Here is a 13,297-nt window from a genome sequence, read left to right as displayed (position 1 = left end):
GGTTGAGTGTTTAGGGTTAGAGTCAGGAGAAAGGCCAGCATGGCAGATATCCTGGTGGGAGTGTGTTATGGACCACGCAATCAGGATGAAGAGGCAGACAGAATATTCTATAAGCAATTGGAAGATTAAGTCTTACAATCACTAGCCATCATTCTTGTGGAGGATTCAACTTACCAGATGTCCACTGGAAATACAACACAGCAGACAGGAAGCAGTCTAGGAGTTCCTGCAGTAAGATTCCTGGGGTTATTCAGGCTGGAGAAAAGGAGGCTCAGATAAGGCCTTATCACTCTCAACAACTACCTGAAAGAAGGATGCAGCCAGGTGTCTCTTCTCCTGAGTAACAAATGATAGGACAAGAGAAGTGGCATCAAGTTGTGCCAGGGCAGGTTTGGGTCAGATATTAGGAAGAAAATCTTCAATGAAAGGGTTGCCAAGCATTGGAAGAGGCTGTCCAGAGAAGTAGTGGAGTCACCATCCCTGGATATATTTAGAAGATGTGTGGATGTAGCACTCAGGGTCAGGGTTTAGGGGTGGACTTGGCAGTGCTGGGGTAACAGCAGGACACAGTGTTATCAGAAATCTTTTCCAACCTAAACGATTCCATGGTTCAGCTGTATTCTGCCTCTTCAGTGCTGGTTCATGTCATGTTTAATGCAGGACACAGACAGACTTGGCAGGTTGTGGAGAAGGACTGTTGCTTGTAACACAAAGAGAGACAGAGACCACAAGAATAAGTTTACCACTGAACAGCAACAGCACGTGCTGTGCTACAATATGGAAGAGCAGCTTCTCCTGACCCTCAGGGTTAACAGGCCCAGACACATGAGAGCCAATGCAAGGATGGCAGTCTCCCAGTGTCTCAGTATTTGGGTTACACAGTGAGGTTTTGGTAGTGTGGGGGCTTAAAGGGGTGGCTAAAGTCAACTCACCACACTCCATTTCAGGTACCCAGCACTGCCCTCACTCAGCCTCCCACTCCAATCACTTCAAGATCACTAACTGCTTACAAACAAAGCTTCACTCTTTCAACAACCGAGACTCCTGCCTCCTGCCTAAACTGGCTATTTCTGCAAGGAAAGTCTTTGGAATCTGGCTCATACTTTCTTACTTTGCACTATACTGGGGCACAGCCCACTTCCCAAACAGCCTTGGGGTCCTGTCCCCTTTTCAAAGCACCAGACCCCAGCCACTCAAGTGTTCTCAGGAGATGCTCCTTCCATTTAGGGCTTCATAACCAAATCTGAGCCTGCTAAAACCAGTTGATATTATACCTCCTGTAGCTGTGATGTACATGTGTGTACACAGAGACACGCACACAATAACACCACATAAGTTATGGCCCTGCTGTAGGCCACAGAGGATGACAGAACCATTCTAACAGCTCACCTGTTTATGAACAAACAACAAAAGCATAAAATCACATCAGGAAGCCTCCTACCAAAGATGTGTTTCTCCAACACCTTTACAATAGCTGGTGAATTCCCAAAAGGCCTAACTTGTTAAGAAGCCCCAAACCTAAGCACTGTGTGGCTTCTGGTAAGAAGGGCACTGAGAGTTACTGAGAAATTCAGTCGTGATACCAAAATCTCAGCATAACTCAGAGATGGCAGCTCTATATCTTATTTAAGCACTGAAGAAACAATTTTCTACTTATTCTGAGTGTAAAGGTTTTACTTGCTGTAGGTGGTCATTATGTGTGATTCGTCTCTGGCCCTTAACAACACAGGTCTTGCTTGTCATTTCTGTGCCCCAGTCTTCCTGCAGCTTTAGGAGGAACTGCATTTGTTGAATAGTGACATGGGATTGAAAGTTGAATATTACATGGGATGTAATAACCTCATGCAATTGTACAGGCTGGACACCAACTGGGGAGAAGTAGCTCTGCAGAAAAGGACCTGGGGATGCTGGCAGACAAGTGAGCATGAAACAGCACAGCACCCATGCAGTACTCAAGGCTAATGGCTTACTGTAGCTGAATTAGGTAATGCACCACAGCAGACTGAAATTAAGCATTTCTTTCTATTTGGTTCACGTCTGGAGTGCTCTCACCAGTTTTGGATTCCCCAGTGATGAAAAGATGATGACAAACTGGAGAAGGATGGCTGAAGGGCCACTGAGATGGCTGGGGAGCCATGATATTATGAAGAATTTGAGAGAGAAACATTAATTCAGCCTTTCCTCTCCAGGCTAAGGAGAGATTCAAATGTCACCTTCAGCTATCTAATGGGTGACTGAAAGAAAGACAGGACCAAACTTTTCTGAGAGGTGCTAGGCTGCAACAGAGTAAGGTTATGGCAAGGAAAATTCTGGTTGAGCAGCTATTAAGAAAAATTCTTCTCAAGGAGTATGCAGCACCAGAACTTGTGCCCAGACCAATGGCAGAATAGCCATCCTTGAAAATACTCAAGGCTCAGCCAGACAGAGCCCTGAGCTACCTATATCAAATACAAATATTTGAAGCTGACTCCACTGTGAGCAGGAGGTGGGACCAGATGACCTCCATAGCAAAGGTCCTTTCTCACCTGAATTCTTCTGTGATTCTAACGTGCCTCATGACATGTGTGCTAAGATATTAAGAGCACTTAATATATCATCACTGGTGTCTTGTAACAGCAACACTTTCATCAGCTGGAACACTGCCGAGCTGACTCAAATACTGTACATCTTGTCTAAATGCAATTAAAAAAGGCACATGGCAGTTTCTGTGTATCTCAATTAGCCTTGTACCATGCACACTGACATTCAAAATCAGCTGAGTTGGGGGTCTGTTCCCCACTCAGTTCAGAGTTTATGTGGAGCTCGCCTGGTTCATTGTAAATCTTACTAAGGCTCACAAAATAAGACTCTCCTTCAGAGTCACATTAACCATAGTTCAGATTTTGAGGGATCAGAGCAAAGCTCACACAGTGCAAACCTAATGAATCAAACCCTAAAAGATTAATGTTCCTGCATAAAGTAGCAAACCTCACACAGAGCTCCACAGATCTGACTCCTATTGCTCTGCTCTTAGTATGAAAGAGGAGCAACAGGGCAGTGACGTCTCTCCACACTGGTATCTAATATTGTAATGCTAAGTGCTAGCTCCTATCACCCCTGGAATCTTGTCTGGGAAGTTCTGCTATAGCATTTACATTCTTATCTTTGTTTAGTCAATGCTGGTAAATAAAAGCATAAACAAATAATCTCCACTGTACAGCTTGGCAGTACTGAGGTGCTGCCATTTGTGTTCCAGTTGATTTTTATTTGCAGTCTCTTATGCTGGTGACAATCTTGGATAGCAGGTGCAGCCTGGTAAGCGAAGCAACTGAAAACTGATGTTTTCATGAGTCTGCCCTTTTTACTCAAATGCTGAGCAGGTAAACGCAAGCAAAGGAAGAACTGGGCTAATTATGAAAACATCAAAGCAGTAATTTCTCTGAAACAAGTCAATGTATTTTACCTCATTTCCTCCCTTAGGCCATGCACTAGGAGATACTCAACTGCCTCATATAATTTAAAGAGGCATGTGATCTACACAAACATAGGCACCCTCTTTAATTGCACAAATCTCTCTCTGTACCTTCAGGGGAAGAAGAGAGAGATATTTCCACAAGGCAATGCAGAGCAGCAGCCTAACCAAAGGGGCTCTGCCCCAATGTTGGAGAATCCCTCTCTCTGGACAACAGGTAGAAAGAGTGACCAACTCATCTATCTATCCAAAGGCTGAGAACTAGGCAATATGAATTCTCCCCACATAAATCAAAATTAGCACTTCAGACTCTCAGAAGCAAAGAAGTACTAAAGTTTAGTTTATTCCTTACACAGCCAATGGCTATTAAGTGAAGCATTACCCATCCGACTTCCTAAAATACTAGTAATGAGGACTGCCTTAGGCAAACGTTGTATTTGGCAATGCCAGGGAACTGCAAGAATCCAGAGAGTAACCACAAGGTAGAGATGCTCCAGCCTGCTTTTGATTAAGAAGCTCCCAGTTGGTATGCTGTGCCCAATGACTGTTTCCAGTCCATGCCCTTCCAGATGGAAGAAAGGATCGGCTAACTGGTCATAAATCTCCCCACTGAAAGGTGATTAGCTTGAAAATCCCCTGTTGTTCTGTCAGAAGCCACAGAGGAGAGGTGCAAATCCATTAAATTACATCTGGCAGACACACATCTAAGAATACATGGCATTTGGTGATACATGGAAACTACCACGTTATACCTTCAGACAGCTCATACGAGTATCTCTTTCCAAATTACCATTCTTGCCATCTAATTCTCATTAGACTCACTCAACTGTTCCATTAATGTTGTATTTTTCTTCCCAAGGGATTAACATTGATTTTTTTTTGTCTTGAGCACATACAGCAAGGTCATACTGTTTCCTACAGGGTGGATTCATTCAATAAAGAACTACACTATTAAACCCGACTTGATGTTATTGTCAATAGAGCTTAGCTACCACACTGCTATTTAAGAGAATTTCCATGCAACTCTCCTGAGTCCAGCTACATCCATCATTCCACTTCACAACACACTAGACACTTGACAACTCATTAAAAATATATATAAAAAATAGAAGTCAGGGCTGCATCCCAGGGAAGCCCTATTAACATTCAAACTCCGCCTCTAATTTAAAAAAGAATAAACAGCAAAATAATTACAAAATGCTTCAGGGAATAGAAGTTCTTCAGCAGAAAATCAAAACAGGAAGACAGGACAGCAGGTGGGCTTGTAAAATACTTTTAGCTGGATATTGTGCATTTCAGGTCACAGGTACATTATTAATTCAGTCACTGGTGGGCTGGGCAGCCTGAATAGGCAACCACTAATTTGGGTTTGGCATGATCCAGTCTGTCCTTCGTAACTCGATCAAGCTCCAGTATCAGAGGGGTCAGATTGCTCTCCCCACATCATGACCTAGAAGGCTGCTTCAGAACCTCTCTGCATGGTGGCTGGGAACCCTCTTCAACCTGCAGCAGCAACTTAGGGCAGACAAAGCTGCCTCCTCTGATGCAGCTTTCCCCTCCCCACAGCATTCCCTCTTTGTTCCCATATGGATCTGCAGAGAGCAGATGTATCCCTTCCCAGCCTTTGTTTTACTATCTGGACAAGTCAAGCTCTCTCTTGCCTGTCCCTGATGATCGCAGGCCTTTCATTTCCCTGTGGCTTCCCCCCCGCACACTCCATCTTTTTCTAGCCAGGGATTCTCTCGACTACCTTGGGGAAAACATAGGCAAAAGTCACATTAGTAGATTTAAACAGCAGCTCATTGATAGACAAGAGCTTTATAGAAGCATGAGGAAGGACAAGAGGAAAGAAGCAGAAGGAGAAAATATTTAAAAAAAAATGTTAAAAATGCACAATTTTAAATGTTGCAAAGAGCAAACAGGAAATGCATAGTAAGCTCCTGACTCGGGAGTTGAGTTTTCCAAAGGAAGACTTCTTCCCAATTTCTTGGTCCTGAATTGTCTGTTCTGCTGCTTTCAGATAATCCCTTAACACCACTGGAACAAACTTCTGACCTAAGTTCACTTAAGATTCGTAGTGAATTTTACCTTTCTTTGATAAAATAGCAAATGAACAGCATTGAAAAAAGCCATCTGGGGCAAATCAAGGTTGGGTTCATGTCCTGCAGAGATGTACAAGGTGGAGAGAGATGAAAAAGGAAGAAACATCCTATGGAACAGCTAATGGAAGAAAAAAAAAGTGATTTTAACTGTCTCTGAATGGTTAATGCTTTATCCTGGTATTTTTAAAGTAAGCAGCAGTCTATGCTTTTTTCTCTCTCTTCTGTTCCTTCTAATTCTTTCCCCTTCTCTCTTATGCACCTATATATCACCATCTGCCTGTTCTCCAAATGTACTGGAGAAATGCAGTGCTTTGAACAGAAAAAAATGTAATGAGAAAAATTGTTCAAGGCATATAGGGACTTAACCCACATCGAGGGAAAACTTATGGGGGGGACTGAAATGTTTAAATGTTCTCTACTATCAGAGCAGTCCAAAAATATCCTGCTGGATATTAGGACTTAGCAAATTCACCCTTGCAGTGTTTTCTTGTGCACTCCATATTAGGTAGACCTAAGAGAGCCCCAGTGTCTGCAGCTCTCAGAGCTGCAGGGCAGAAGACGTCACTGGTCTTCCTTTGGGTGGCTCAAATCTCCTGTTGACTGTCACTATTACTTACTTAAGGAAGGAAAAGGAAAAAAAATGGCACTTCATTCAAGGTTGCTCCATTTTTGGAATTGCTTGTAATGACTGTTATTCTAATGTTGCTTCTACCTTTAGGACTGCCATCTCTCCCTTAAAAATTCCAAACCCTTTCTCACGAGGGAAAAACTGCAGACCTGTACTGGCACAAGGATTTCTGCTTGTACTGAATTTGCAGAGCAGGAGGATACATTCACTGCCAGAGAAAGGAAGCGCCCTCCCCCTGCAAAAAGCTATTTTTTGCAGGCGTTGTCATATCTTATCCCCAGGAAGAGGAGAGGGCTGTGCTAGAAAGTCAGAGTCGCATTTGCTTCTGTTTTACTCTGTCCTTCACAGCACCACTGTAACAATGTGTCCATACAGCTGAGGGCAAGGCACAACACACAGACACAGCAGATTCCTCTAATGAAAACAAATCCTTGATAGAGGAAGAACGAGTGTGCAGATCTGCCTCCTAAATCCCACTCCTACCACAATGATGTTTTCACCACTACTTTACAGTTAGGGACATAAGGGTACTCAAAGCTGTAAAGCACATCATTTGTGCTGAATAGTTGCAGTACTTTGTCTAAAATAATTTGTGGTCCAAAATCCCACATGAATAAAATCACCTAGACATATAATTAGAATAAATAAGATTTTACGCTTACAATGTGTCTGTCATCTGAAAGTATGTGCTTTTATTAATTAAGCTCCACAAACCCCAGATGAAGTAGATTAGTAGCTTCATCCCTGTTTTACAGAGGTTTAGAGTAAAGTGTGACACATAATCAGAGCTGAAAGTGCAGCAGGGCTGGCCGTGCCAGCGATGGTGAGAGCCAGGGCTCCACCTCCTCTCCAGCCTCTCCACTGAATTGCCTTCAATGGAAAATGACGGAGTTGCAGCTCTTTGCCCTCTGGAAGAGAAAGGCACACCCTGTTGCACAACAGTAGCAAAGCCCCAGCCTGAAGTGCTTTGATAAACACCAGGAAACGGTGCTTAGTTTGGGAAGAGAAACCTGGAGCTCGCTTGCTCTCTTTGCTTGGGGTGCTCTGTGTCTCTGTCTGAGACACCAGGAGATGCCCTCTGCAGCAGCACCTCCCACACACCCCAGCAGCTCAGCTCCTGGCTCCTCAGGCTTGGAGGATCTGCTCTAGGGAGTGTCTGAAGTACTTTAACATGCACTATTGGTTGGTATATTTCTGTTTCTAGGCATTTTTGCTATAACTCATAAGCCTCACCAATCTAGGATCACACAGACAGAATGTAATAAAAAACTGTAGTCAGTTTTTTTACATATCTTCAAACCTTAAAATAACTGTCTCCTGAAGCAGGTGCTACATTCTGTTTTACATTTTACATCTGACACCATACAAAAATATTTAAAAGTAATGAACACAAAGTATATGTGTATTAAGGAAAAAAATCCCAGACCCTTAGAAAGTATTACAAGTAAATCTTCAGTGGTTTTTTGTATGTTAAAGAATAGTTAAAAATTTATTTTGCAGTCATTACCTACTGCAATCCAAGTTCTTATGACAGCAGTTTCTCAAAGATTCCTCTTAAGTAGTAGCTGTGATAATGAAAACTATTTTTCAGTGTCACAAAAGTAGTACAACTGTCCAATTCCTCAAAATTGCCCAGTTCTTAACTCTGCTTACTACCTTTGCCTAAACAGGAGCAAGGGGAGCAGCAGGAAGAAGTCTCTCATGAACAGACAAAAACAGGTCATTCACTGTGTCTCTCCAGACACAATTATCCACCTAATTACACTTAGGACAAATGCACAGTTGTCCTAGCTACTGGGGGATACAATTTAATTGTCATGTACAATTCTCTGTACACAAATATAAAAAACTGAGCAAGAAATGTCACTAGAAAATGGAAACAGACCACAGCATACCTACCTACAAAATAGGCAACAAATTGGGTAAACTACAGATACAAAACAGCTCCTTAGAAGATAAATAACTCCATGAATGTGAAAACTAAGCTCTTTCGTTCTCATATTTAATCATAAAATGCATTCTAATTTCAGTATTCAAGGTAAGAATTGTTTAATTAGCATTCTAGCTACCTTACAATACATACAGACCTTGGTATGATGGAGCCATGATAATTTACCCATGCAGAGAATCTGCCCTGTGATTTATACCATTACTGCATGGCAGCATGAAACAAATCCCCAAGGAAGTAACACATGTCATCCTTGAAAATATTAAGCAATCAAGCCATGTTTTATTACGTGAATGGATGCCTTGCAAACAAGGATGCATGCACCATACTGTGAGGTAAAATGAAACAAATGAACAGAAATAATTCATTTCCATGTACTAATCAGTAGAAACTGTAGCCTTCAAATTACCCTGATGCTACCAAATGCGAGTCTGGAGACAATAGGTTGACTCTTCTATTAAAATGAACATGAAATTGCATCCTAAGTACACAATGAAGGCCAAATTAAACAGTCCAAGACTTTTGCAAAATCTTTTTCTTTTTATTCAGCCCTTGCACCCTATTGAACAATTAAGAGCAGAAAATTTAAATAAAGCATCATATAGAGTTTTTAAACACTCAAATCTAATCAAGAGCAATGCACTTGAGCAAAAGGAACATAATCTATAAAGAAAATCTGTTCTCAATCAAGCTCTTCAGCTTCTAGCATTACCAGTAGAGCAAGATTTGTGTTCTGCCAGCTAAAAGGATGTCTCTGGCAAGGAAAATGAAGTGTGTGTATATATATCTATCTAGCAAAGACTAGAACTGCACGCTTGCTGGCTGCATTGTGCTCACAGACTGGGACACTGACATCTCTGCAAGGACCTGAGACAGGTGTTACACTGCTTACTGCTATTATATATCACCATTTATCACAGATGCTGACCATTCAGAAAATAAAATCCAGCCCCTGCAGGCATGAGAAGATAGAAACAGAGCTTTGATAAAAAAATCAGGTTAATAGAAACCAGCTGAAATAGAACACTACTTCTAGTATTTCTATGAAAATGTATATAGATATAATTATATGAATAAAAGACTAAGGGGTGGAGAGGGTTTTTTTAAACATTGAATCTAAAACACTGCCTTCGAAGCTAAGCTATTTTTCTGTAAATCCATTATTTGCTCTAGCCTGCTCATCTTAAAAAGAACAGTAAGTTCAAAGAGAGGTAACAGCAATAATGAAAGGAATGGAACTGGTTCAGTGACAGATACCTGCAAAATCAGTGGGAAGGGGATGAATAAGAATCAGCAGTAAGGTGTTTCTTCTAAAGTGAGAATAATGTGCATCAGTGCAGCTAAGAAGAGCTGCATCAAGAGCATAGAGAATCTGGCAGTTCTTTGCACAGCAGAAAAGAGACCTGTGGTGTAGCAGTTCGTTTGGGGGAGGGGGGCTCCCCAAGAGTCCCCGGAGAGCCCCCTAAGCTGTGAGGTGGCTGGCAGCAGCAGGAAGGCAAGGAGACTTGACACAGCTTCTGAGGATGCTGGTTAGATGAGGGTTTATTGGGGTCCCACCACTGGAAGCAACATGGTTACTGAGGGGGAAGGGGAGGGAGGGGGAGAGAAGGAGAGCCTAGGGGAGGGAAGGGCCAAGAGAGGGACTGGTCTGCCTTGCACAGCTTAACAGGGAGATTCAAAGTGGGCACAGAATCAGACTTGGGCCAATGAGATTACAGATACATGAGACTTCAGGGGAGGAACACAGGAATAAATTGTACATTTTGGAGGGGTGAGACAGAGCATACAATTTAACTAAAATGCAACACCACACTGTGGGTCTCCTTGCCAAAGGGTATTGTGGATGATGAAAGCTCTAACATAGGCTCAAGACAAGCTCATGAAGGAAAAATCCACTGGGAATTACTATGCAAGTACAATTCACCTCTACTTTGGGCTGTTCCCAAGCTAAGTCCTAACCTTAGAAGTACCACATATGCCTGCTCTGGCCTCATTCTTCCCTAGGCACTTCTTTGCTGCTGGTGGTGAGAAGGAGCAGTTGAACCTCTGGCCTGAAATGATACAGTCATGCCAATGTTATGCTTAGTATCTACTTGCAGAAAAAAAATCCTGGTAATAGCTTCAGATTCACTTTGGGGACGGGGGTGATGGCTGGGTGAAACACAGTCCTTTGCAGAAAAGGATTTGGTGAACAAGCAGCTGGCCATGGGCCAGCAATGTGCACTTGCAGCAAAGGCAGCTCACAGTACCCTGGGCTGCATTGGAAGAGTGTTGCCAAAAGGTTGAGGGAGTTCCTCCTGCACCTCCACTCAGCACTGCACCGGTGAAGCCACACCCAGAGTCCTGTGTCCAGTTCTGGGCTCTCCAGTACAAGACGTGGGCATACTGGAGAGTCCAGGCAAAGGGGCATTGAGATCAGCAAGGAACTGGAGCATCTGTCATACAAGGAGAAGCTGAGAGCTGGGACTGTTTGGCCTTGTAGAAGAGAGGGGAGACCTTATCAGTACAGTTAAATATCTGATAGTAAAGTGAAAAGAAGTGAAGCCTCTTAGAATTCCCAGGGATATCCCATGACTGAAAGGGCACAAACTGAAAGAAGAGAAATTCCATTTAAACATTACTCAAAGGTTTGTTTACTGTAAGGGTGATAAAACACTGGCAGAGATTGCACAGAGGTTTCCCCATCCTTGCAGCAACTTGCCCAGCTGGACATGGTTCTGGTACCCTGCTCTAGCTGAACCTGTTAAGGAGGGAGTTGGACTACAAGATCTCTCAAGATCTCTTCCAACCTCAACCATTCTGTGATTCTAGGATTAGGGTAATATGTCCCCAGCTGCATTTACCACAAAGAACTGCTCCCGGACAATAACCAGGTCTTCCTGTGGCAAGGCCACAATGTACACTAATCTTGGAAAATGATGGTCACCAAACAGCCTACAGTCAATTTGTCGGCCCAGCTTAGGTGACTTAAACCCAGCTTGTTTTTCCAACTTCAGCTGGAGAGTGACTGTGAACTCTTCCTGCATGGCTGCCAATCTTAGGTTTTGTGGTGCAAATGACAGCCAAAGAACAACTCTCATGATTAGCACAACCTCTGTTAGCTCTGTATTCTCTTTGATTTCATTATGGAGCAAATCAGATGTGATCACAAGATTGTGTTTTCCACCCATTCATGTGATCACAACAGACCACATTATGAACAAAACCCAATATATAGCAGCTTTGTTTTGCTATCAAGGACACGGATGAGGTAGTGCAGACAGCTACACCACATTCTGATACCAACCTATTGCCCTTGCCCCAACCTTCAAGAGAAATAAGAAATCGTTACAGTTTTCCACTGCATTCAGTAATATCCAAATATGAGTCAAGCAATTTTTTTGTTTTGTTTTGATGGTATTTTTTATTGTTTTCATTAAATCCAGCACAGTGATAGAGATGAGGGTGCCCATTTCCTTCCCTTTAAAATCAATGATTCTTTCTCTTCTTCCCTGAGCTAAAACGTGTTGAGAATTGCTTGCTGTGACTTGACAAAGTGCTATGCGACATGCACGCTGGGCAGGAGTCTTTCACATATTTCAGTACGTGTTTAGTTTAACTTGCAATATCACATACAGAGCTTTCGGACTCAAATCCAAGATGATGGCATTGATTTTCTCCTCCTCTGAATCCAAAGTGAGAATGGTACTGAATGCACGATGGCTGGGAACTAACAAATTTCAGTGTCCTTCTCTAGTCACATACAGGTAGGTGGATTTGTGTATTGCTTTAAAAGGAGATGTCATCTGCCCCAGCTTATGTTATATTTTCTGACTTGGTTGGCCACATGTCAGTTTTGTTATCACCATCCCAAAGCTGTGTATTGCATGATGTTATATAACCAAATTTGGAACATACTGAAGAAAGCCATAGTTATTTGGTTGTAGAAATGTGCTGTCACAGGTCACAGTGTAAGAGAAGGAGATATGGACTAAGCCCTTGTTTTCAGACCAGCAAGGACACCTGCTCACTAGAAACTTCATCAGCCCCCAGAGGGAGAAATGCTCTACGACCCTTGCAAGCAGGCCCCAGAAGAAGCCAGTGAAAGGGAAGAAGGAAACAGAGCTGTTCTGGTAAAGGAAGGGATGACAGAAATTTGAGATGGCATCAGGAGCAATGTGGAAAAAGAATCCTAGCAAGTTGTATTTATTAAAGAAACTATGGTCTCACAGGATGTACAAGCTAAGTGCTTCTGGCAGCAAACAGCTATCTAACCAAAGGAGTAGCTGCTTACCTCACCAGGATTGTGCTTCAAATAGCCCTGAAAGCTTGTTCTGTGTGTCTTTTTCAAATGAAAACAAAATTCCTCAAAAAATATACTTCCTTAGATTAGGTATTAGCCAGTAGTACTTTGTAAAGGCCAAAGGGGTATTCCTGATACAGACTTAAGGATCCTGTGACATCACTCAGAAACTGCAAGTGTTACAGGAAGCAGCACAGCTGCTGTGTGTGGTATTTTTGAAGTGCTTGTGGTTTCCCAACCACAGCATTGGACACAAAGTGCCAAAGGCCCCTGGGACGAAGCAGAGCATGGCACCCACCCCCTGGGACACTCTTGGCACGGCAGTGCTGCTGTGTGGTGCTGCTCTGCCATGCTGCAGTGTGCTTTCTATGGAAAGCATGCTGATTTGACTGCTATTGTAAACACAGTCACAGCAAATCACAGCCATTTTCAGCTGCGCAGAGACAGCTTGTGTGTATTATGGTGGTGACTCTACCCTGGGTAAGGGTGAGCTTACTGACACCCAATGGACTCATTCATTGCTAGATCTGTGCCCTTCATTTAAAGCCAGCAACACTCTTCAGGTTGGAATTTTCCAAATATAGCTTTGACAACCCAGTTCCAAGACCCAGGGGAAGAGACATGACTACTTTGCTAATTGATGCTGGTACACCAGGGAGGCTCGGCACTGTCTACAGCAGAATTCTTCCTTAAAGTGGACTAGGTCAGTTGGATGGCAATTGTACCAAGTCAAGCAGTAATTCTCACAACCAGATCCTCTTCCTCCAAATTATCACATATCCACAACAGCACTACTAGAGTGAGAAAGCAATGTATTCAAACTGGGGGGACCAGCACAGAAACATGTGTGAATTCAATTACATCTGCCTGTGTACATGTTTTGCAT

The 13,297-nt window shown here is 42.8% G+C and overlaps 1 protein-coding gene across 6 annotated transcripts in view; it reads right to left on the bottom strand.

Annotated features, from left to right (window-relative positions):
- TTC7A (tetratricopeptide repeat domain 7A) overlaps positions 1-13,297 on the bottom strand; it is a 204,013-nt gene that overhangs the window by 52,249 nt on the left and 138,467 nt on the right. The gene's annotated exons all lie outside the window — the stretch shown is intronic.

The sequence above is a fragment of the Passer domesticus genome, chromosome 3, assembly GCF_036417665.1.
Source record: "Passer domesticus isolate bPasDom1 chromosome 3, bPasDom1.hap1, whole genome shotgun sequence".
Lineage (NCBI taxonomy): Eukaryota > Metazoa > Chordata > Aves > Passeriformes > Passeridae > Passer > Passer domesticus.
Note: the sequence above shows the minus strand (reverse complement) of the source record. Positions and strands in the feature narration are given on the sequence as shown.